Below are 21,109 nucleotides of genomic sequence, written 5' to 3'. Positions count from 1 at the left end.
TATTTACTTCACAAAACAGGTCGCTTGGCCTGAATTCTGTAACAACTCAAAAGCAGACACCCTCTGCCCATCACATCCGGGGCTATGCATAAAATTTTGTGTCAGTTTTTTTTCACTGTCACTCTGCTGTTTGTTTTATGTGCATTTTTATACTGGTGGGTTTTTTTAAAAAAATGTACAACACCCTGATGTTTCACTGAAGGACAGCCTAAAAATATTTTAAATCAACAAATAGCAATAAAATTATGTGCCAGAGTAATGCAAATTCGACAGCCAGTGTGGCGCAGTGGTTAAGGTGTTGGGAGACCAGGGTTCAAATCCCCACACAGCCATGAAGCTCACTGGGTGACTTTGGGCCGGTCACTGCCTCTCAGCCTCAGAGGACGGCAATGGTAAACCCCCTCTGAATACCGCTTACCACGGAAACCCTATTCATAGGGTTGTCAGAAGTCGGAATCGACTTGAAGGCAATACATTTACATTTTACCAAAGAAAATGTGCATGGCCAGGATCCAAAGAACCATGCAACAAGTAATACCACCCATCCAAGAGGACTTTTTGTCAGTCACAAACTACTTTGGAATCTGATGAACTTTCAAAAAATAATTTACTATTAAGGCCTGATGGCTTGCTTAAAGGGGCAAGAGAAGTTTATGCCCGAGTTCTTGGGCAAACTAAAATCGGTCTGTGGATCTTGGTTTGTATATTTCCTGATTCTACATAATTCATTCAGCTTCTGCTGATTATGGGTAGGGATATTTAACTACGTAATGTACAGTAAGTACTGTAAATCCTGCTCAATCCCACTCTGCCTTTCAGTATTTCTTAACTGGTCATTACCCACATACTTAAATGAAAGCAAAGGTTATGAGGAAGCCAAAATCTGTGTCCCATACAATAATGATATCACACAGAATTTGGATGAGGATCTTAAGGCAGTTTTAAAATAAAGTACTCATGGCATAACCAATGTTTCCTTCTGGACAAGGACTGATAAAGAAATAACAAGAATGAGGTTAGAAGAACATTAACTGATAGTGGACAGGAAGTGGTATACAAAATGCTTATCTGGAACTAGACTAGGGCCATTGTGAGGGAATAGGTCAGGGCCGCAAGATCCAGGTCTTTTTGCACTGGGCCCCATATCTCTGCTCCCTTTCCCCCTCTTTTTAAATACATTTGTAAAACTTTGTTTATAGGGCACCCAAGTGCCCTGTAAAGTACAATGCTGGTGAAACCCTAGATACCCATCCTGGTTTGCCATATTAGCATATGCAAATCTGTATCAGAGGCCTGTGCTTCAAGTCCTTTAAGGACCTAGCAGTGCCTCTCTACACACTGTGGCTGAAGACAATCGACACTTGCAATTCCAATTTCCTTACAATTCTGATTTTTTTTAAGCCATACATTTTTACAAGGCATCTGTTAAAAATATTTACAGTATTAAGAAAGCTGAGCCATAAGTAAACTACATCATGCAGCTCATACGTAGAGTACAAAGCTTGCCTTCTTCATGTTAATAGCACAAACTAGTTAACTTTGGCTTACTGAGGCTTGTTGGTTTAATAAAAAAGGTCAGTATGACAGAAGGCCCTGGACATAGCTCCCACAATCTAAACTAAAGCAATAAAGGCAACAGTAAAGTTTCTTAAAATGACCTTGGTTTAGGTATGAGCAATCTGCAAACAATACAGAAGAACAAGCCCATACAGTTTGGGGCTTCCATGCCAAAATTAGAGAATCTGTTGAATGGTTGCTAACATTGTTTGGCTTCACTGCTAATTTTTCAGCATAGATTTTTACTGCTTAGATACTGGCAACCAGATTTTCACAATAGTGCCAAGGATTCATGATTGCTTCTATGCTGGAATGGGCAAAAATTAAACTGACTTTGTCAAGAAACTGTCGTTATGTGCCTTCGATTGTGACTTATGGCGACCCTATCAATCAGTGACCTCCAGTAGCATCTACATGCAGTTTAATTTTTCAACTGAAATTTTGTAGTGATTCTAGAAAACACAAATAAAAAAGCCGAAGTTCATTGCTGCTAGAAAAGAGGTCATCCCAAATCTAAAATGGAACCCCTTGAGAAAGACATCCTAAGCCTTTTCAAAAATGTCTTTTTGGCTAACTACTGGCCTGTGTGGTCAATCTTTTTGGAAGCAGCTTTACTTAAACATTCTTAAAAGTTGCCAGAAAGTTTCAGGTAATTATTTTGAGTGCAAGGAAAGCCTCTTTAAAAAAAGAAAGTGTCAACTTGACTATAATCAGACCACTGTTATTTCTAGGCTCGTTAAGTATTTCACTATAAAAACATAAATATATACAGTCAGTCTTTTCATTTTTCTTTTGAAAGTCACACTATGCATATGCAAAACTGAACATACCCCAGCCAACATTCATAAGGGAAGGCAAGGGGAATTACAAGGATGGGAGTAAGGGAACAACATAAGTCTTCTTTCAAATGCATTCAGATTGTAGGAAGGAGGGATTAGGGGGACAAAACACTCACAAAACATAAAGAGAGAAAAGAAGTTGCCACTCTGCCTTGCTTTCCTCAAGGAGTAGCATATAAGAAGCGAAACTAGTGATGGAGATAAACTCTACTGGATGTACCAGAGACTTGAGGCAGAATCATGTAGAAGTGTATGCCTACCCTGGGAACTGTATCTGCAGTGACCACTTCATGCATCTGATAAACTGGTTTTGGCCCAGCAAAGCTTATGCCACAACAACTTTTCACGAAACACCAGATTCCATTCTAATTTTCAAAGTACCCTGCTTCGTTCTTTGAAGATCACACTTCACAGCCTGTCAACTTCTGAGTTCTTAAAAGACTTTCCGTGCCCTCAAAAGGCCAACCCAGGGGCCTCCTAAAGTTGCAGAGAAATCAGTTGCTGTGGTTAATGTAACAAGGACACACAATTTTTCCAAGGTTGGACAGAGTGCTTATTTTTATTTGCATGACAACTCTTCTGAAACATCCAAACCAGGAGTCACCCCACCATTAGTCAGAGGAGTAGGCCATCATCAACAACATTTAAGTTTGTTTTCCTTTAGAGACTGAAGAGTAGGTGTGACATGATCACAGGTTCTCCCAAGCATGATCCAGGCCTTCCCAAGGAGATGCAAACAATTCCCAGAGCTGGTCCCTTGCCTCTTGATATATGCCTTGTCGGGCAGATGGCAAAATTATCATCCAGGCAGAGTAGGAAGTTAGCTTCTTACCATTTGCATTTACCATCAGTGAAGCAACCCTCAGCCACTTTTCACTGGGGCAAAAGGAGTGGCTAACCTGCTGCTCTCCAGATGCTGTTGGACTCCAATACCCATCAGTTCCAGTCAGCATGACCAGTGGTCAGGAACGATGCAAGTTGAACCCCAACAAATATCTAAAGGGCCACAGGTTAGCCATCCCTGCCCTACAGGAATATCTGAAAAAGCAGGAAAAACATGAGGCGTTTCTCCCTCCAGATTCCTTTGGACAGCTTGCTACCTCTCCAGTTACACTTATTTATTATTAATTTCAGCCACACACACACACACCACTTAATTACAATAATCTCTAAGTGGTGTAGTGAACACCCAATACAACAGAACTAAAAAAAAATAAAATGATAAAATCTGAATTCAATTAAAAAGCCCGCTGGAATAAAAAAAAAAGTCTTCAGTTGGCGCCTGTAGTTCAACAGGGAGGGTGGGGGTCTGTGTGACCTCTGCTAGAAAAAAGTTTTATAAAATTGGGTCCAAGGCTTATTTCTTCCCCACCCAGACCTTCTATGCATTTCCTCCGAGAAATTAAGCCAATTAGTACCGAGCTCAATGGAGCTAAATCTCAAGTAACTGTGTATAGGATCGCAGCCTCAAGGGGGCTCAACGATAATTGCAATCCTTCAGCCACCCAGTGGGACGCATTTCCTCCACGCTTACTCCCTAACAATGGGGCGTGCAGGATTAGGGTTTACGTGGCAAAGTTTGAAAGTGGTAGTGGTGGAGAACTTAAAACAGTGCGTCCAAACAAATGCCTCCATTGCACCAACTATCCACGCCCACCCCAGAGCAGCTGCTTCCGATTTTTTGGCTAGTTCATTCACTAAACAGAAACATGAATGCATAGACGCGCGCTCCTCTCCCTACCTGTGCGGGAGGCAACCCCGCGGAACACGGTATACGCTGCGTCTTCTTGCTTTATGGTGTAAGTGCACAGTGCAAGTGGGAGCTTCTGCTCAGCAGCAGCACATAAACAAAGCCCACCATCGTGCCGCCTGCGCGCGGGCTTCTTCTACGCGTACAGAAAAAGCGCTAGCCGCGGTCAAGCCCCGCCCCGCGACGTCATTTCGCGGAAACCGACTCGTCTTCTCCAGGATCTCCGCGCCTCCCTGAAAGCAGCGTTTCTTTTCTGCAAAAGCGAAACTGAATGAAGCTTTTCCAATTCAGCAGTTCCTTCTCCGCCTTCAGTACAGCTGATCCGGTGCACAAAGCACAGCCTCAGGAAGTCATCCCTGTCTATCATCTACCCTAGATTTCCGCCTTCCTTTGATATACAACCCATCTTGCCTCCAAGGTTTACTACAGTGCAGTCCTGACTGTCAATACAGTTAATCCCATTTGTTTCAATGTCAGGTAAATAGCATAGGACTTCAGCGCCAATTTCCAGTTCTCATTTGCAATATCTACTTCTCTGTTGCATTCAGAGATGCAGATACAACCTGAGCGCGGACCGCCCACTTACCTGGGAGTAAACCTCACAGAACTCTATGGGTCTTGCTTATTTTATATCTTTTTTTTTTTTGTAAGATTCATGCCTTGCCTTTTAGGGTAAATGTTCTCACCGGCAGCATACACAAAACATATAAAAGCAATTTAATAGAATTAACTCCTTTTAAAATGAGCACATACCAAAAAACAGTGAAAAAAGTAACTAAGTGTGGATCAAATTTATAATGGCTTTAGAGTCTTTTAAAAATCCTAGGGGCTGTAGTGAGAAACCTCTGGCCCTTAGGCTTAATTAGGCCCTGCATGGGTCCCAGTTTGGCCAATTAAGTCATTACCCACAAACCATGCCTACCTACTCCACACCTGATGTCACACATGTGTGGCTACACAGGAACAATCAAACGTTTAAAGTGATCGTCACTGGCAGGGAGCCACACACACTGGGATCAACAGTCAAGGGATGTCGCTTTCTCCATTTGCAGGAAGCAGTATGAATCCAAACCATTTCCTCCAGAGCATTGTTCCTCCAAAGCAAGCTCCTGTGTCAAGTCTGTTAGGAAGAAGCAAAACAGAGATTTTTTTCTGCAGAGGAAAAATCCAGTTTGCAGTGTGTATCCAAAGAAACGTCAAAGTTGTTTGCTGTAATCCTCAGTCAGCTGATCAGTGGTAACTGCAAGACCCTTTGAAGGCATCCTTCCAGCACCAGTTTGTTCACCTTCACTGATCAGCATTAGAATAATCTTCTTTGAACTTTGACAGTTATGACAGGTGAGTGATCCTATCCACCTTTCAAAGTTGGTCCAGAGGGAAGTTTAGGTCCCCTGGCCGGATCCAGTTCCCCACACATATCTTAGGGGGTCAATATTCTATAAATATGAGGCTGCCATTGAAAAGACCTTATTTCGAGTACTCCTCAACCTAACCTCTCTTATTGATGGGGTCAGACAGCAGTTTACTTCTGAGCAGACATATATATAGGATTATGCTGTCAATTGAATTTAAATCCCATTGATTTTGGTGGGAACTAAATGCAACTCACTTAATCTGGATCCAATCCAATTGCTATTGTGGAAGACTTACCTCTACAAGCTTCAATGTGCTGATGCCCCAATCCAAAAATCTATTCATGTGCCTTCATGCAAAGTATCCTCCATGCCTCACATTGAAAATACAAATAAGAAACTATTTTCACTAGATCACCCCAAAACAATCTGTCTCAAGATTATGATATTTTAAAGTGTTTAGTGCTTTAGTTTGCCTCCCTGGGCTTCTGCTGGGAGGAAGGGCGGGATATAAATGAATGAATGAATAAGATTGTTAGTTTGACACTGCTGCTAGGCCCAAAAGAAACACCAAAGCATCCATGATGAACCAAACTGGATGATAGCTACATAAAACTTCCAGCTCTGTGCTTGTAACTTTTTCTGAGACGAGCATCAAGCCTTGGCACTTGGAAGGATGAAAAAAACAACCTGTGCCTGATAAGAGGCCATGAAAAGTATTGTCAGACAGCACCAGAGCAAGAGAAAGCCACAACATACTTGGTTTTATTTTGAGAATATACTGATTATTCAATCAGTTTACATAGTTGGAGTAACAATAGGCATATTGATGAACTTCTTCATTGTCCCCTGAAAATTCTACGCATGTACAAAAGGTGGCAAAGTTCTACTTCTCTGGGCTCTATTCCAAATGAATATGAAGGTTTGATGCCATTTCTGATCACTAAACGGAAGGGTCTGTTCTCTCTGCTTTCAGGTTTTTGCCCCTTTTCTCTTGTTTTCCGTATCAAAGAGAGTGATGCCCTGTTGGGGTATTATGCCTGAACAGAAGATATCAACTCATGCAGGGGCCATTGGACCATGCCCCTACATCCCCTTCCGTATCCACATCCTCTATGTTCCGGACCTTCCTGTATTGAACAGGGAGAGTCTTAAAGGGGCCATCTATCCACATTCATTTGAATGCCAATCTGAGTCAGGGCAAGACTGGGAACCCTGGAAGAAATGAGGAAAAAGCAAACTGAAGCACAGGTTCTTCAAGTTATATATCAAATTGTATCATAAATTCTTGTTCTAATTGTTGCTCTGATCGGTATCTATTGGGAGGTGTCTGTTTCTTGAAGACCAGAATATAACTGGTTTGGGGGTTGTCTTCCCCCCCCCGCCATTTTTTTGACAGGAGCAGGGGAGGAATTGCACTGTGGTAGAACAGCAGAAAGTTTTATCTGCCTTGGAAGAGCAGAGAACAGAACAGGATGAGTCACAATTGTTGCAACACAGTTTACTTTATTGGGGGATGGGTTGCCTTTTTACTCTGTTATTCTGAAAAGGAAAAGGAACAGCTGGAAGAGAACTGAAATGGCTCTTCAGGGGGACAAACTGGCAAAAGTAACTCCATCAAGCTTTTAAAAAAAAATTGGAAAAGAAAAAGCATTAGGAATGTCAATACCCCTTTCCCTTTTTGAACCTACATTTAAACTAGAAGTGTAGGCTTGCAGTTACAATCTGCAACTAGGGCTGTAAGTTCTAATAAATAGATCAATCAGCTAAAGTTTTACGTGATTAATCATGGAAGATTTTTAATGACTGACAAATTGCAGCCTTGTTGTTTAAAATATTGGGATTAGTAATGGAAGGTTTTTTTTATTATTTTGCCCTTTCCTTCTAAAAAAAAAGTTTGTTCTACACTAACTTCTGTATCAGTTAAGGTGCTGATGCCAGAACAGTACGGCAACTTCCTTGAACCACTAGGTGCTTTTGGAGGGGCCTTCAATCACCATTTTATGAAATGCCATTTTATGGCTCCTGTGTGGCTTAGAAAGTCCAGGGCTGTCTCAGAATCCAGGGCTGTAGCTCAAAGGTTCCGTGTTCACAGAGTACCTGTAATCCTGTTACTGGCCTTGCCCCATACTTTGACCATCATCTTCTGCAGTTTCAAACTTAAAAAAAATGCCTGGATGATTTTTAATTAATTTAATAAATTTAATATTGAACTCTATTATAAAGTCGGGCATGCTCAGCAAGAACTAACTGTCAGTGTTCTAAAAGCCAGACACAGCTCTTTGGCTTGGCTAATCATGCGGCCACACCCATGCCAGACCTTTATTTCACTTTAGACATTCATGTCTAAAGAATCCTGGGAATTGTAGAGTTGTTAGGAGACTCCTGTTCTCCTGACAGAGCTCCAGTGGCCAAAGTGGTTATAAGTCAGCCTCTCTTCTGGGGATTGTAGCTCTGTGAGGGGAATAGGACCTCTCCCAGCAACTCTCAGCACCTTCACAAACTATACTTCACAGGATTCTTTGGGGGAAGCCATGACTGTCCAAAGTAAAATAAAGGTCTGGTGTGGATGTGGCCAGTGACAGCTTTGGTTTAAATTTGGGAGGGACACTACATGTGCCTGCTGTAGAATAAAAAGGTGGGAGAAACCCTGAAAAACAATATTGTTCACAATGTTTTCTTTTTGGAAAGGAAAGGGCCTTTCCCTCTGCCTAGTACCAATCTCCTATCCTCCCCCTCCCTGCCCCTGCCCCTCCCTGCCCCTCCCCCAAGTCAGTTTCACCAATCCTAAGCATGATTGTACAGGAGTAAATCCCTCAAAACTCAAAAAGCAAGCAAATGATCAAACTTGCCCTTCCTTCCTCCTATCCCCCTTTTGCCCCTTCCTTCCCCTTTCCTTTGCCCCTTCCTTCCGCTTTCCTTTGCCCCTCCCTCTCCCTTCCAATCCCCTTCCAATCCCCTCCCCCTTCTTCCCCTCCTGACCCCTCCCCCTCCTCCATGATCAGTTTTATCTATTCTAAGCATGATTGCACAGGAGTAAATCCCATTGAACTCAATAAGCATGTGTCAGGCCCAGGATGCGACTCAGGAACCAGACCAGAGGTTGTAGTTAATTCGTGTTTTATTAGAGTAATGTCCAAACAAAGACTGCGCTTTCTCATGAAGCAATACAGGGATACAGGTCCTGCGACATTGGGAGAAAGTTGACAGAGCAAGGGGCTGCTTCCCGCCTGTTCTTTAAGAAGGGGCTAAACGGGCGCACAACCTTTCGCTCCTCCTTAACTCCCCCTCAGGTACTGCCCGCCTTCCCCCCCTTCTCTCCTGTCTTTTCAACCGTCTGCGTGTGCGTGGTGAGGGGGGAGGCATCACCTCCTCCTCTTCTGAAGTGTCCGATTCCACTATGGGTGATAAAGAAGGAGCTGAGGGTAAACCATCTCTCCACCTTTCTGCTGTGATCAGCCCTCCCTCTTGCTCTGAGCTGCGGAGAAGGGAGGGCCTGGGAATGTCTGGGGGGGATTCTAAAACTTCAAGGCTCTCAGGCTCCCCGTTGCTAGGCGACCCTATCTCTGGCATGTCCTCTGTTTTGGCTTCGCTCCACAGAGGGTAAGTTCCTCCCTCCTCCCTCTGCCAGCCATCTGAATCCTCTTCTGACAACCCCCCAGGAGCCCAGCTCATCCCCCCAACACCATCCCCCTTCTCAAGCTGTGCCCCCCTCCCCCTGTCTGGCTTGGGGCGGTGAGGAAAACGTTGATGGAAAAGTTTTACTAACTCTGGAGCATGCACATCATCTGCATTTTCCCATGATCTGTCAGCCACTCCATAGCCCTTCCAGTGAATCAAATACTGCAGCTTGTGGCGTCTGATCCTGGAATCCAAGATTTCCTCAACTTCAAACTCAAGCTGCTCATTTATCAGGAGTGGGGACCCAGGAGGCTCCTCCAGCCGCAGCTCACTGGGAGGGGCAGCTTTCGTCAAGAGGGATCGATGAAACACAGGATGTATTTTAAACGTGTCAGGTAGCTTCAGCCGGTACGCCACGGGATTAATTTGAGTTTCTATTTCAAAAGGACCCACCCTTTTGTCTTGTAATTTTCTACATTTGCCCGGCATCTGGAGGAAACGGGTGGACAGCCATACCTGGTCTCCTGGTTGAAGGGGGGGACCCTCCTTCCTGTGCAGGTCAGCAACTCGCTTGTACTCTGTTTTGGCTTCGTTTAACTGCTGTTTCAGTGTTTGTTGCGCCGCTTGCAATTCTTTTAGGAAGTCCTCAGCTGCCGGTACCAGCATTCCTTCTGAGCTGCTTGGAAAGACTTTAGGATGGAATCCATAATTCGCGAAGGATGGGGTTTGTTGAGTGCTGGAGTGTAGAGAATTGTTGTAGGCGAACTCTGCAAAATGCAAATATGATATCCAGTCAGTCTGTTGATAGGACACATAACTTCTTAAATATCTTTCCAAAACGGCGTTCAAGCGTTCCGTTTGCCCATCTGTCTGGGGGTGATGGGCGGAGGAGAGTTTTAATTCCGTCTGCAACTGTTTCCACATTGCTCTCCAAAATTTGGCTGTGAACTGAGTTCCTCGGTCTGAGACTACACTGTTTGGCAACCCATGCAGTCGGTAGACTTCTTTGATGAATAACTTGGCCGTTTCCTTAGCCTCTAAGGCCCCTGCACAAGGGAGGAAATGCGCCATTTTGGTGAGTAGATCTACCACGACTAAAACGGCTGTCATTCCTTGGGATTTGGGTAGATCAGTTATAAAATCCATGGAGAGATCCTTCCAGGGTTCATGTGGGACAGGTAGCGGTTGTAACAGTCCTGCTGGTTTTCCTGTTTGTCTTTTTGTCCGCAGACAGACAGAACAGGACTTTACATAGCTTTCAATATCCCTACGCATTTTAGGCCACCAGAAGTCCTTGGCCACGTTCTGAATGGTCTTGTAAATCCCAAAGTGTCCCGCTGTGATGGAATCATGGCACTGGCGTAGGATTCTGAGCCTTAATTCTCCTTCTGGCACATATCTGGCTGTTTTGAACCATAATAGTCCATTCCTCCAGTGAAAGGTTACTTCTGAGTCTTGACTTTGTCCCGTCTCCTGCCCATATTTTAGTACGTCTGCATCTTCTTGTTATGCCTTTTTGAGTTCCTCTTCCCACGAAGACTGGCATGATCCCAACATTAATTTCTCTGGCGGGATCACGTACTGAGGCTGGTCCTCGGATTCACTTTCTTTGTACTGTGGCTGTCTGGATAAGGCATCAGCTTTCTGGTTTTTGGCTTGGGCTTGGTAAGTGATCTTGAAGTTAAACCTGGTGAAGAACTGGGACCATCTTATTTGTCTCTGGTTCAGCTTTCTGGCAGTTTGGAGGCTTTCCAGGTTCTCGTGGTCGGAGCGCACTTCAATCTGATGAGGGGCCCCCTCTAGGTATTGTCTCCAGTTTTCAAAAGAGTCCTTGATGGCCAGCAGCTCCTTCTCCCAAACTGTGAAATTCTTCTCTGCAGGCTTTAACTTCCGAGAGAAGTATGCACAGGGGTGCAGCTCCTTTCCTTCTTGGTCTAATTGCAGAAGGACCCCCCCGATAGCAAAATCTGAAGCATCTGCTTCCACGATGAAAGGGCGGGTCGGGTCAGCAAAGTGCAGAATGGGCTCGGAAGCGAACCTTCTCTTCAGCTCCTCAAAGGCCTGGGTGGCATTCTCTGTCCATTGAAACTTCTTCTTTCCCCTTAAACAGTCAGTCAGAGGAGCTGTCAATTTGGAAAACCCTGGAATGAACTTTCTGTAATAATTGGCAAACCCCAAAAACCGTTGTACATCATTTTTGGTGACAGGTTGGCCCCAGTCCAATATACAGCTTACTTTCCCTGGGTCCATCTCCACGCCTTCCGCTGAGATTCGATATCCAAGGAAGTCTAGAGACTTGAGGTCAAATCCACATTTCTCTAATTTAGCATACAGGTGATTTTCTCTCAGTCTCTGCAACACCATCTTCACATGCTGGTTGTGGTCTTCCTGGTTCTTTGAGAACACCAGGATATCATCTAAGTAACAGATTACATATGTGTCCAACGAGTCTCTAAACACGTCGTTCATGAATTTTTGAAAAATTCCTGGACTTCCACAAAGTCCGAACGGCATGACCAGGTATTCATACTGTCCGTAAGCAGTCAAGAACCCTGTTTTCCATTCCTCTCCCTGCTTCATCCTGATCAGATTGTACGCTCCTCTCAAATCCAACTTCGTGAAGATTTTTGCAGAGCGCAGTCGGTCCAACAACTCTGAGATCAGGGGCAGCGGGTAGCTGTTGGGGATGGTGATCTGGTTCAATGCGCGATAGTCGTTACAGGGTCTGAGTCCCCCCACTTCTTTTTCACAAACAATAGTGGCGCTCCAGCAGGGGATTGTGAGGGGCGTATGAATCCTCGCCTCAGGTTTTTATCCAGGGATTCCTTCAGGGCCTCCCTCTCAATCTCTGTGAGAGAGTAGATTCTCCCTGATGGAATGCTGGCTCCTGGCACTAGATCAATCGCACAGTCGTAAGGGCGGTGGGGGGGTAAAGTCTCTGCCTCCTTTTCATCAAACATATCTTTGAATTCTTCATACTTTGGCGGCAGGGTCACTTGCTCGATCTCTTGCACTGCCCCCGCTAAGGTGTTCTTGATTCCTTCAGGTTGACAGTTCTCCTGGCAATACTGTGAGGTGAACCACACCACCGCCTCCTTCCAACTTATTGTGGGTTCATGCTTTGCTAGCCAGGGCATTCCCAGAATCACCTCAAAGTTCGAGAGATCTGACACGTATAGCGAAATGAACTCTTCGTGCCCGGGGATTTGAAGTTTCACTTCCTCCGTGGCTTATGTCACCCCTCTTGACTTCAGGGGTCTCCCATCAGTCTCCACAGCTAGGGGAGCGTTCAGTTTCCACCAGGAAATTCCATGACGCTTGACTAACTTTACATCAATAAAATTTGTGGAGGCTCCACTGTCAATTAAGGCAGTGGAATTAAACACCACTCCTCTGGAAGTTGTAATCTGAATAGGCAAGACCAACACCCCCTTTGAGGGAGGTTGGATCATTGGGGGGCCTTTATACAACGCTGCCCCCAGTCCACCGGCCTGCACGTGGACTGGGTGTTCTAGTTTCCCGACGGCTCAGCTTTCCCCCCTTTTAGTCCACAGTCTCTGGCCACGTGGCCCGGCTTTGAACAATAAAAGCATAAACGTTCTCGGCGGCGTCTTTCCTTTTCTTCTTCCGACAGTCTTGGCCTAGCCCCTCCCTGTCCCTCAGCTGCATTACCTGCCATTCCTGCAGAGGGAAGGGTCTTGCTGCGAGATGCCGAGGCTGAGTATCTCGGGACCTCCTGCTTCCTTTCCAGGCGCCTTCCTTCCATCCGGTGATCTATCTGTAGGCATAGCCGGATGAGCCCTGGTAGGTCAGCGGGGGGGGGGAGATCCTGGCCAACTCATCCAGGATTTCAGCATTTAATCCACTCCGGTACATAAACATCAGGGCGGCGTCATTGTAACCAGTTTCCTGGGACAGAATTTTAAAAGTGTTAGTGTACTCGGAAACAGTCCCTTTAGCTTGCTTCAGAGCGCCTAGTTGCCGCGCTACTGTTTCAGCTCTTTGCGGGTGTTGGAACATCTCGGTCATCTCCTGTATAAATCCTCTGTAACTTCTTAAGACAGTATCTTTTCTCACGAGATACGGAGTCACCCATTTTGCAGCTTCTCCCTCCAGGAGGCTAATCACGAAGGCCACTTTAGCCCCATCGTCTGGAAACTCCATGTGCCTGACATCCAGATATAACTCACATTGAGCCACGAAAGTTGCCAACTGATCACTTTGTCCCGCGTATTTTGGGGGCAATCCAATGGGAACCTTTACTGCGGCAGCTGGAGGGGCTGTTTGCATCTGGTCTATCGTGGCCTTCAAGGTTTGATTATCCGTCTTCAGCGCCTTGACTGCTGCTAGCAGGGCTTGGACATCCGTCTGCAATTCAGCTACCTTAGTCCTCAAGAGTTTCACTTCTTCCGTCTCAGAAGTGGGGTTCGTCCCCCCCGCTGCTCCCTTTGACATCTTGTCCCAGTCAAGTGAAGAGAGCGTTGAGGGTGATTTAGGTGGCTGTCAAGCTGTCAGGCCCAGGATGCGACTCAGGAACCAGACCAGAGGTTGTAGTTAATTCGTGTTTTATTAGAGTAATGTCCAAACAAAGACTGCGCTTTCTCATGAAGCAATACAGGGATACAGGTCCTGCGACATTGGGAGAAAGTTGACAGAGCAAGGGGCTGCTTCCCGCCTGTTCTTTAAGAAGGGGCTAAACGGGCGCACAACCTTTCGCTCCTCCTTAACTCCCCCTCAGGTACTGCCCGCCTTCCCCCCCTTCTCTCCTGTCTTTTCAACCGTCTGCGTGTGCGTGGTGAGGGGGGAGGCATCACCTCCTCCTCTTCTGAAGTGTCCGATTCCACTATGGGTGATAAAGAAGGAGCTGAGGGTAAACCATCTCTCCACCTTTCTGCTGTGATCAGCCCTCCCTCTTGCTCTGAGCTGCGGAGAAGGGAGGGCCTGGGAATGTCTGGGGGGGATTCTAAAACTTCAAGGCTCTCAGGCTCCCCGTTGCTAGGCGACCCTATCTCTGGCATGTCCTCTGTTTTGGCTTCGCTCCACAGAGGGTAAGTTCCTCCCTCCTCCCTCTGCCAGCCATCTGAATCCTCTTCTGACAACCCCCCAGGAGCCCAGCTCATCCTCCCGACAGCATGCAAATTATCATACTGTCTTTCCTCTCCCCCCTCTCCTCTCCTCCCCCTCTCCTCTCCTCCCCCTCTCCTCTCCTCCCCCTCTCCTCTCCTCCCCCCTCTCTCCTTTCCCTCCCCAACTTCCAAACCTCCAGTTTGAAACAGAAAAGGCTGTCTTCACCATCAAAGGACATTGACCATAAAGGCTTTGAAATTAATAAAAATAAATTTGACACAGGATGAATAATGAGAGAAATATAATTTCCTAGGTTAGATTCTCTGTAGAAACAGTAGTAACACAGGAAAGAAACAAAGTAAGAACACCAAAAAACATACAAAAATGTAATTCTCCATCTTTGGAGATGGCAGGTGTTGCCACCACTCACTTTATGCTCAGAGACACATGTTACCAAATTCTTCCAAGCTACACAGGAAGTGGATTGGACTGTGAAAGACCAAACCAAATTGTGTTTACATTTTGACAACTTTGTAGGGCAGTCCAATATCTCAGAGAGGAGATTTGGTCTCCTGCTCCCCTGGTGCATTCACTATAGCTGCCCAATTTCCCTGCTTTTTAAAGTTTGATAGAAATATCTGTTGGCTATAGGTACAGTCTTAAACGGTAAGGTTTTTTTTTTGCCTATTAGTGAATTTCTCTGCTTTTTAATCCGGGAGGTAAGAAATGGGATCCTGTCCAAGTTTGCTGAGAATTGATTGATCATTTGCATGCTTATTGACTTCAGTGGGATTTACTCCCTTGCAATCATGCTTAGGATAGGTGAAACTGACCACAGGGGGTGGGGGAGGAAGGGGATGGGAACAGGCAGGAGGGGGAGGAGGAAGGCAGGTTTGATCATTTGCATGTTTATTGAGTTCAGTGGGATTTACTTCTGTGGAATCATGGCTTGTTATATGCCTTGAAGTCTATTATGACTTACGGCGACCCTATGCATCAGTGACCTCCAATAGCATCTGCCATAAACCACCCTGTTCAGATCTTGTACGTTCAGGTCTGTGGTTTCCTTTATGGAATCAATCCATCTCTTGTTTGGTCTTCCTCTTTTTCTACTCCCTTCTGTTTTTCCCAGCATTATTGTCTTTTCTAGTGAATCATGTCTTCTGATTATGTGTCCAAAGCATGATAACCTCAATTTCATCATTTTAGCTTCTAGTGACAATTCTGGTTTAATTTGTTCTAACACCCAATTATTTGTCTTTTTTTGCAGTCCATGGTTTGTGCAAAGCTCTCCTCCAACACCACAGTTCAAAAGAGTTGATTTTTCTCTTATCTGCTTTTTTCACTGTCCAACTTTCACATCTATACATAGAGATCGGGTATACCATGGTCTGAATGATCCTGACTTTAGCGTTCCATGATATATCTTTGCATTTAAGGACCTTTTCTAGTTCTATCATAGCTGCCTTCTCCAGTCCTAGCCTTCTTCTGATTTCTTGACTATTGTCTCCATTTTGGTTAATGACTGTGCCAAGGTATTGATAATCCTTGACAAGTTCAATGTCTGAAGGGGAGGGGGACGAGTGAAGGAAGGGAGGAGGGAAGGGGCAAAAGGGAGGTGATGGGAGGGAGGAGGAGAGCAGGTTTGATCATTTGCACGCTTATTGAGTTCGGTGGGATTTACTCCTGTGCAATCATGCTTACGAGAGGTGAAACTGACCTGGGGGAGGGGCAGGAATGGGAGGGGGAGGGGAGAGGGAGGGGAGGAGATTGGATGGGTGGGCACTGGACGGAGGGAAGCCCTTTTCCTTACCAAAAGGAAAACATTGTGAACAGTATTAGTCCTTTTCAGGGTTTCCCTCACCTTTTTATGTAGCCTCCCACCCAAATTTAAATCAAAGCTGTGCCTGGCCACATCCACACCAGACCTTTATTCCACTTTAGACAGTCATGGCTTCCCCCAAAGAATCCTGGGAAGTGTAATTAGTGAAGGGTGCTGAGAGTTGCTAGGAGATGCCCTGTTCCCCTCACAGAGCTTCAGTCAGAGCAGCTGACTGTTAAACCACTCAGGACACTGGAGCTCTGTCAGGATATAAGCATCTCCTCTCAGCACATATGAGTGAATGTGTTATCAGGCCAGTCCACCTGCCCTTTGGTTTACACGAACAGTCCAACTAACATTTAGACACATATGCAAACTGTTTAGTGCAACTGGCTCTGAAAAGATACAGACAGAATTCTTGCCAAACTCTGCAGAGGAATCAAAGGGCATTGTGATGTCACAGAAACAGAAACTAGTGAGTTTCTGTATTTTAACAAAGCAGTTGCGAGAGGCAATGAAACCCTGTTTTAATTGCGTGAAATGGATAGATTAACTCCATAAATGAAAAGTAATGTATCTTCAGTATTTGTTAGTTTCTCCTCCCACTGAAAGTGAAAGGGGGAAAAGGCCACGTCTTCAATCAGATCTTGTTTACACTTAAGTTTTGCATAACTTCTCATAATGCCTGGTCTTTTATCTGTAAACACATTGCTCCATTATTTCTTCTCTCTCTACTGATGATATATGCATACCTACCTACCAAAGCTACCTATTTCACATATCTGAAGAAAGGTTATGCACATAGGTTATGCTTGGAGAGGCTTCCCTAGGCTCCCCTGCCTCATGGCAATGGCCTTTTTGTGGTGCCCCCACCTTATGGAATACCCTCCAAAGAGGGGCCTGGAATCCACACTGTGATTTTTTAAGGCACTATGTGAAGAACTTCCTGTGGTCCTAGGACTTTTTAGTACCTTTTTCTAGTGCTCCAGATCTTTTGCAGATTTTAGTTGATTTTTTTTTTAGCTGTGCATTCTGTTGTGTTACTTTTTTATTTCTACATTTAACTGTATTTTGTATTTTATTGTCTATACTGGAGGATCTGCCCCCTTCCTCACTCCACTCACCAACCCCCACCCTGCCACCCCTCAACCTCAACTCCCACCCCCCAAAGGCACCCCTATTCCCCTCACCTACTTGCTTGCCTCATCTGTTCCTCTGCTGCCGCCTTAGACAAACATTGCTGCCACACAGTGCAGCTAGGCCACAGACCAGCCTCCCCTGGACAAACTCTGCTCCTGCAGAATGCTGGCTGGTTGTCTCCCCTGCAAGTAGCATGCAGGTGGGAGAAAGCATTCATGCTACAATTCACAGCACCACCTGTTCACAGTGTCCCACTGAGAGTATCTGGATTAAAATTAATGGGTCAAGGAATAAAAGGAAGAGGTTGGAGTCTGCTAATGGCCACTCAATCAAGGGGAAGACAAGGATTAAACTTCTGAAAAGCAAATTGCCTATGTTTTGAGGAGGCATGATGTAGTAGTAATGGGAGACTTCAATTACCCCAATATCTGTTTGGAGACAAATTCTGCCAAGCACAGCCCCTCCAAGAAATTCCTGACTTCCGTTGGGGATAAGTTTCTCCTACATAAAGAGGAGGAAGGAACTAGAAAATCAACTATCCTTGAATTGATTCTAACTAATAGAGATGACTTAGTGTGTGAAGTGGCAGTTACAGGACCTCTGGAGGAATGTGACCATGTTATACTTGAGTTCTTGATTTTAAAGGAAGCAAAAGCTGAGAGTAGCCATATGCGTACCCTGGACTTCAGGAAAGCCAATTTTTAAAAACTCACAATAATGATAAGCAAGGTTCCACAGCAAGCAACCCTAATGTGAAAAGGAGTCCAAGATGGGTGGGAGTTTCTAAAAAAGGAAATTCTAAAGGCAAAATTGCAAACAATTCCAACAAGAAAAAAGGTAGAAGACAGCAGAAGAAGCCAATATGGCTTCACAAAATCCTTAGAGATGACCTGAAAACAACAACAAAAGGCACATAGAGGAAGTGGAAAGAAGGACAGGCCACAAAGGCAGTGTACAGACAGGTAGCACTGAATTGTAGGGATGGCATCAGGAAGGCTAAAGCTGAAAATGAGCTGAGATTAGCGAGGGATGCTAAAAAGCAACAAAAAATCTTCCTTCATGTATGGACTGCCTTCAAGTTGATCCTGACTTATGGCGACCTTACGAATAGGGTTTTCATGGTAAGTGGTATTCAGAGGTAGCTTACCATTGCCTTCCTCTGAGGCTGAGAGGCAGTGACACACCCAAGGTCACTCAGTGAGCTTCATGGCTGTGTGGGGATTCAAACCCTGTTCTCTGAGGTTGTAGTCCAGCACCTTAAGCACTGCGCCACGCTGGCTCTCATCGTTCATGTATATGGGCAGTAAAAGACAGAGAAGAATGGTGGTACAGCTACTCAGTGAAGATGGCAAAATTATGACAGATGACAAAGAAAAGGCACAAGTTCTCAATTCCTACTTTGGCTCAGTCTTCTCCCAAAACAGGGTTTATGACCTTCCTGGCAAACGTGGAGTTGAAGGGGTTGGATTGCAGCTTGAGACTGATTGACAAATGGTCAAGGAATACCTAATTACTTTGAACAAGTTCAAATCTCCAGGGTCTGACGAACTGCATTCTATTGAACGATCTAGCTGAAGAACTCTCAGAACCACTTTCTTTTATCTTTGCAAAATCATGGAAGATGGGTGAAGTGCAAGGTGACTACAGAAGAGCTAATGTCCCTATCTTCAAAAAGGGCAAAAAGAGGAACCTGGGAACTACAGACCAGTCAGTCTGACATCAATCCCTGGGAAAATTCTGGAGCAAATTATAAAGCAGTCAGTCTGTAAGCACCTTGAAAACTATACAGTGTTTACTAGTAGCCAATATGGATTTGTCAAGAAAAAGTTCTGCTCAACTAATCTTATCTCCTTGACTCAGATCACCAACGCAGCCTACTTCTTTTTTTCAGATTTTTTTTTACCCCAGGTTCCTGTTAAATGCAAGTTAAAGGCGGCTTACCAAAATTAGAAACCATCCTGTGTGCTCTTCTACGGACAACACATAATGTGAAGTTAGGTTTGGAAGAACAATCAACAAATTTGGCAGCTTAAAGAACGGAAGTAGAACGGGAAGCCAAGCAGGGAGCTGCCACCGTTATTTACAACTACGGTGGCGGGATGGGGAACAACATCCAAGCCATGACCCACCCTGCTTCTGCAGGACTGCCTGGTGCTGGGGAAAGCTTACTCGTATTTTGCCATCAGAGAAGCTGATTAGAAGTTAAATTGAAGGTGTTGGACTTGCAAGTATAGAAGGAAAGAGAGAGAACCAGCCCACAGCTTTGTTGGGGGTAGCCTGAGATGTTTCTGCGACTCCAGGCGCCTGCACCACACTGTATTTTCATTGGAAGTTTTGTAATCGCTGTCTTTTAATAATGTTATTTGTTATTTAATTTTGTAAATTATATTGTTTTATGGATGTATTCCTGTATTTGTGTTTTTCTTGTAAGCCGCCATGAGGGCCTTTTGGCCATAAGGCAGGGTATGTATGTATGTATAAATAAATAAATAAATAAAAATGTTGATCGGGTAACCTCCCTGATAGACTGTGAAATACTGTGGGCATAATATATTTTGACTTCAGCAAAGCTTTTGACAAAGTGCCCCATGATATTCTGATTAGGAATATAGCTAAATGTGGGCTGGATGGAAGATGGATCCACAGTTGGCTACAGAATCGTACTCATAGAGTGTTTATCAGTGGTTCCTTCTCAAAGTGGAAAGAGGTAATGAGTGGGGGAGCTGGAAAATGGCGCCTGAGCAGAAGTGTTTGCTTGGAGCTCTATAAACGTCCTCATTTTATTTCACTTGCTGATAAGAAGTTGATTAGGAGAACAAGTATGTATGGGGGTTTTAAATTTCTTTTTAAACTTAACTTTTAATTTTTTAAAGTTTTTAACTGTTAGTCCCGTTATTTTAACTTTGTCTGAGCTTGACAAGATTCATATCTGGTACAGTATACTGAAGCCTTCTTATATTCTTATATTTGTTACTGATACTCACCTCTGTGCTGCAGGACGGAGCTCTGCTAGCGTTGCTAGGTTAATAAGAGAAAACCAGGAAGTTTTTCTTGTATTTTTGTAAATACAATGATCTAAGCAGGAGAAGAAAAGAAACAAGAGATAAGGTGTCCTTCCAGCTGCAAGTAACCTGACGTTGCAAGCAACAGTGAGCAGTGTAAATTGGGGTGGATGCCTTTATACTTCTGAAAACAGTTTAAACAGTTTAAACAGCTCAAACTTCCATTCTGGGAACCCAGAATTAGAAACTGCATAAAAAGATATGTGCTCACCAGAAAAAGCTACAGGACTCAGGGAATCATCCCTCTTGAAGGGTATGCCTCTTTAAATAAACCTAAAAAATAAACACAAATCACTCCATTTTTCATGAACAGAGAAGATATAAATGGAATTGAACATATGCCCTTGCACTCCTCAAATTCCATTTTAGTTTGGACTCTAGACTGCAAAGGAAATACTCAAGATCATAGTGAGAACTTATCCTGCACAAACCTAGCAGCAGAGCTAACATTTGCTGAGCACAAGACACCCATAGGGTTGACATAGTCATCTGCAAAGTATAATCAGTAAAATGACCAATTAAATGATCTAATGCTTAAGCAAATGGAGGAGCTGGCCGTCAACAAGGAAAAAATAAATCAAAATGAATCCTCAACTCAATGTGAGTCACCACATGGTGATTATTTACCAATTGAGGGCTGGATTTATTTGCTGATGAAAGAGATTGAACATATTAATCCTTTTTATCTGTGAGCCACAGTCTTTTTACAATACTGATGGCAACACATAAAAGAATAAATAGTGGAGGGGAAGGTTTGAAAAAGGACTTGTCTGATACGTGTAACTCCAGGTTTCAAACAAATAGACTAACCGTGTTGAACAGAAAAGCGTGCAGGAGAATGTCTAACACAAAAAGGCCCAGCAATTCAAAGAAGGGGGTTAATAATTTTAAAAATAACA

General features: G+C 44.4%; 1 protein-coding gene and 2 long non-coding RNA genes across 9 annotated transcripts in view; 1 reads left to right on the top strand and 2 right to left on the bottom strand.

Moving 5' to 3' along the window:
- Positions 1 to 5,086, bottom strand: part of TRANK1 (tetratricopeptide repeat and ankyrin repeat containing 1) — an 85,672-nt gene extending 80,586 nt beyond the window's left edge. Inside the window, exons 1-2 of one of the 7 annotated variants that reach the window (XM_061587737.1) lie at positions 5,069 to 5,086; positions 4,138 to 4,399 (exon numbers count right to left, since the gene is read on the bottom strand). The gene's annotated coding sequence lies outside the window, so the exon portion shown is untranslated. The other 6 variants (XM_061587738.1, XM_061587736.1, XM_061587740.1 and 3 more) reach the window with 6 other exon arrangements.
- LOC133365579 (uncharacterized) lies at positions 4,159 to 7,164 on the top strand. The gene is made up of 3 exons (XR_009758249.1): positions 4,159 to 4,623; positions 5,199 to 5,484; positions 6,475 to 7,164. It is a non-coding gene; the product is annotated as an uncharacterized LOC133365579 (long non-coding RNA).
- LOC133365578 (uncharacterized) lies at positions 6,298 to 20,527 on the bottom strand. Its single transcript, XR_009758248.1, has 3 exons — positions 20,422 to 20,527; positions 20,133 to 20,223; positions 6,298 to 6,713 (listed from the first exon to the last, which is right to left on the bottom strand). It is a non-coding gene; the product is annotated as an uncharacterized LOC133365578 (long non-coding RNA).
- Positions 20,528 to 21,109: the final 582 nt, after the last annotated feature.

This window comes from Rhineura floridana, chromosome 10 (assembly GCF_030035675.1).
Source record: "Rhineura floridana isolate rRhiFlo1 chromosome 10, rRhiFlo1.hap2, whole genome shotgun sequence".
Lineage (NCBI taxonomy): Eukaryota > Metazoa > Chordata > Lepidosauria > Squamata > Rhineuridae > Rhineura > Rhineura floridana.
Note: the sequence above shows the minus strand (reverse complement) of the source record. Positions and strands in the feature narration are given on the sequence as shown.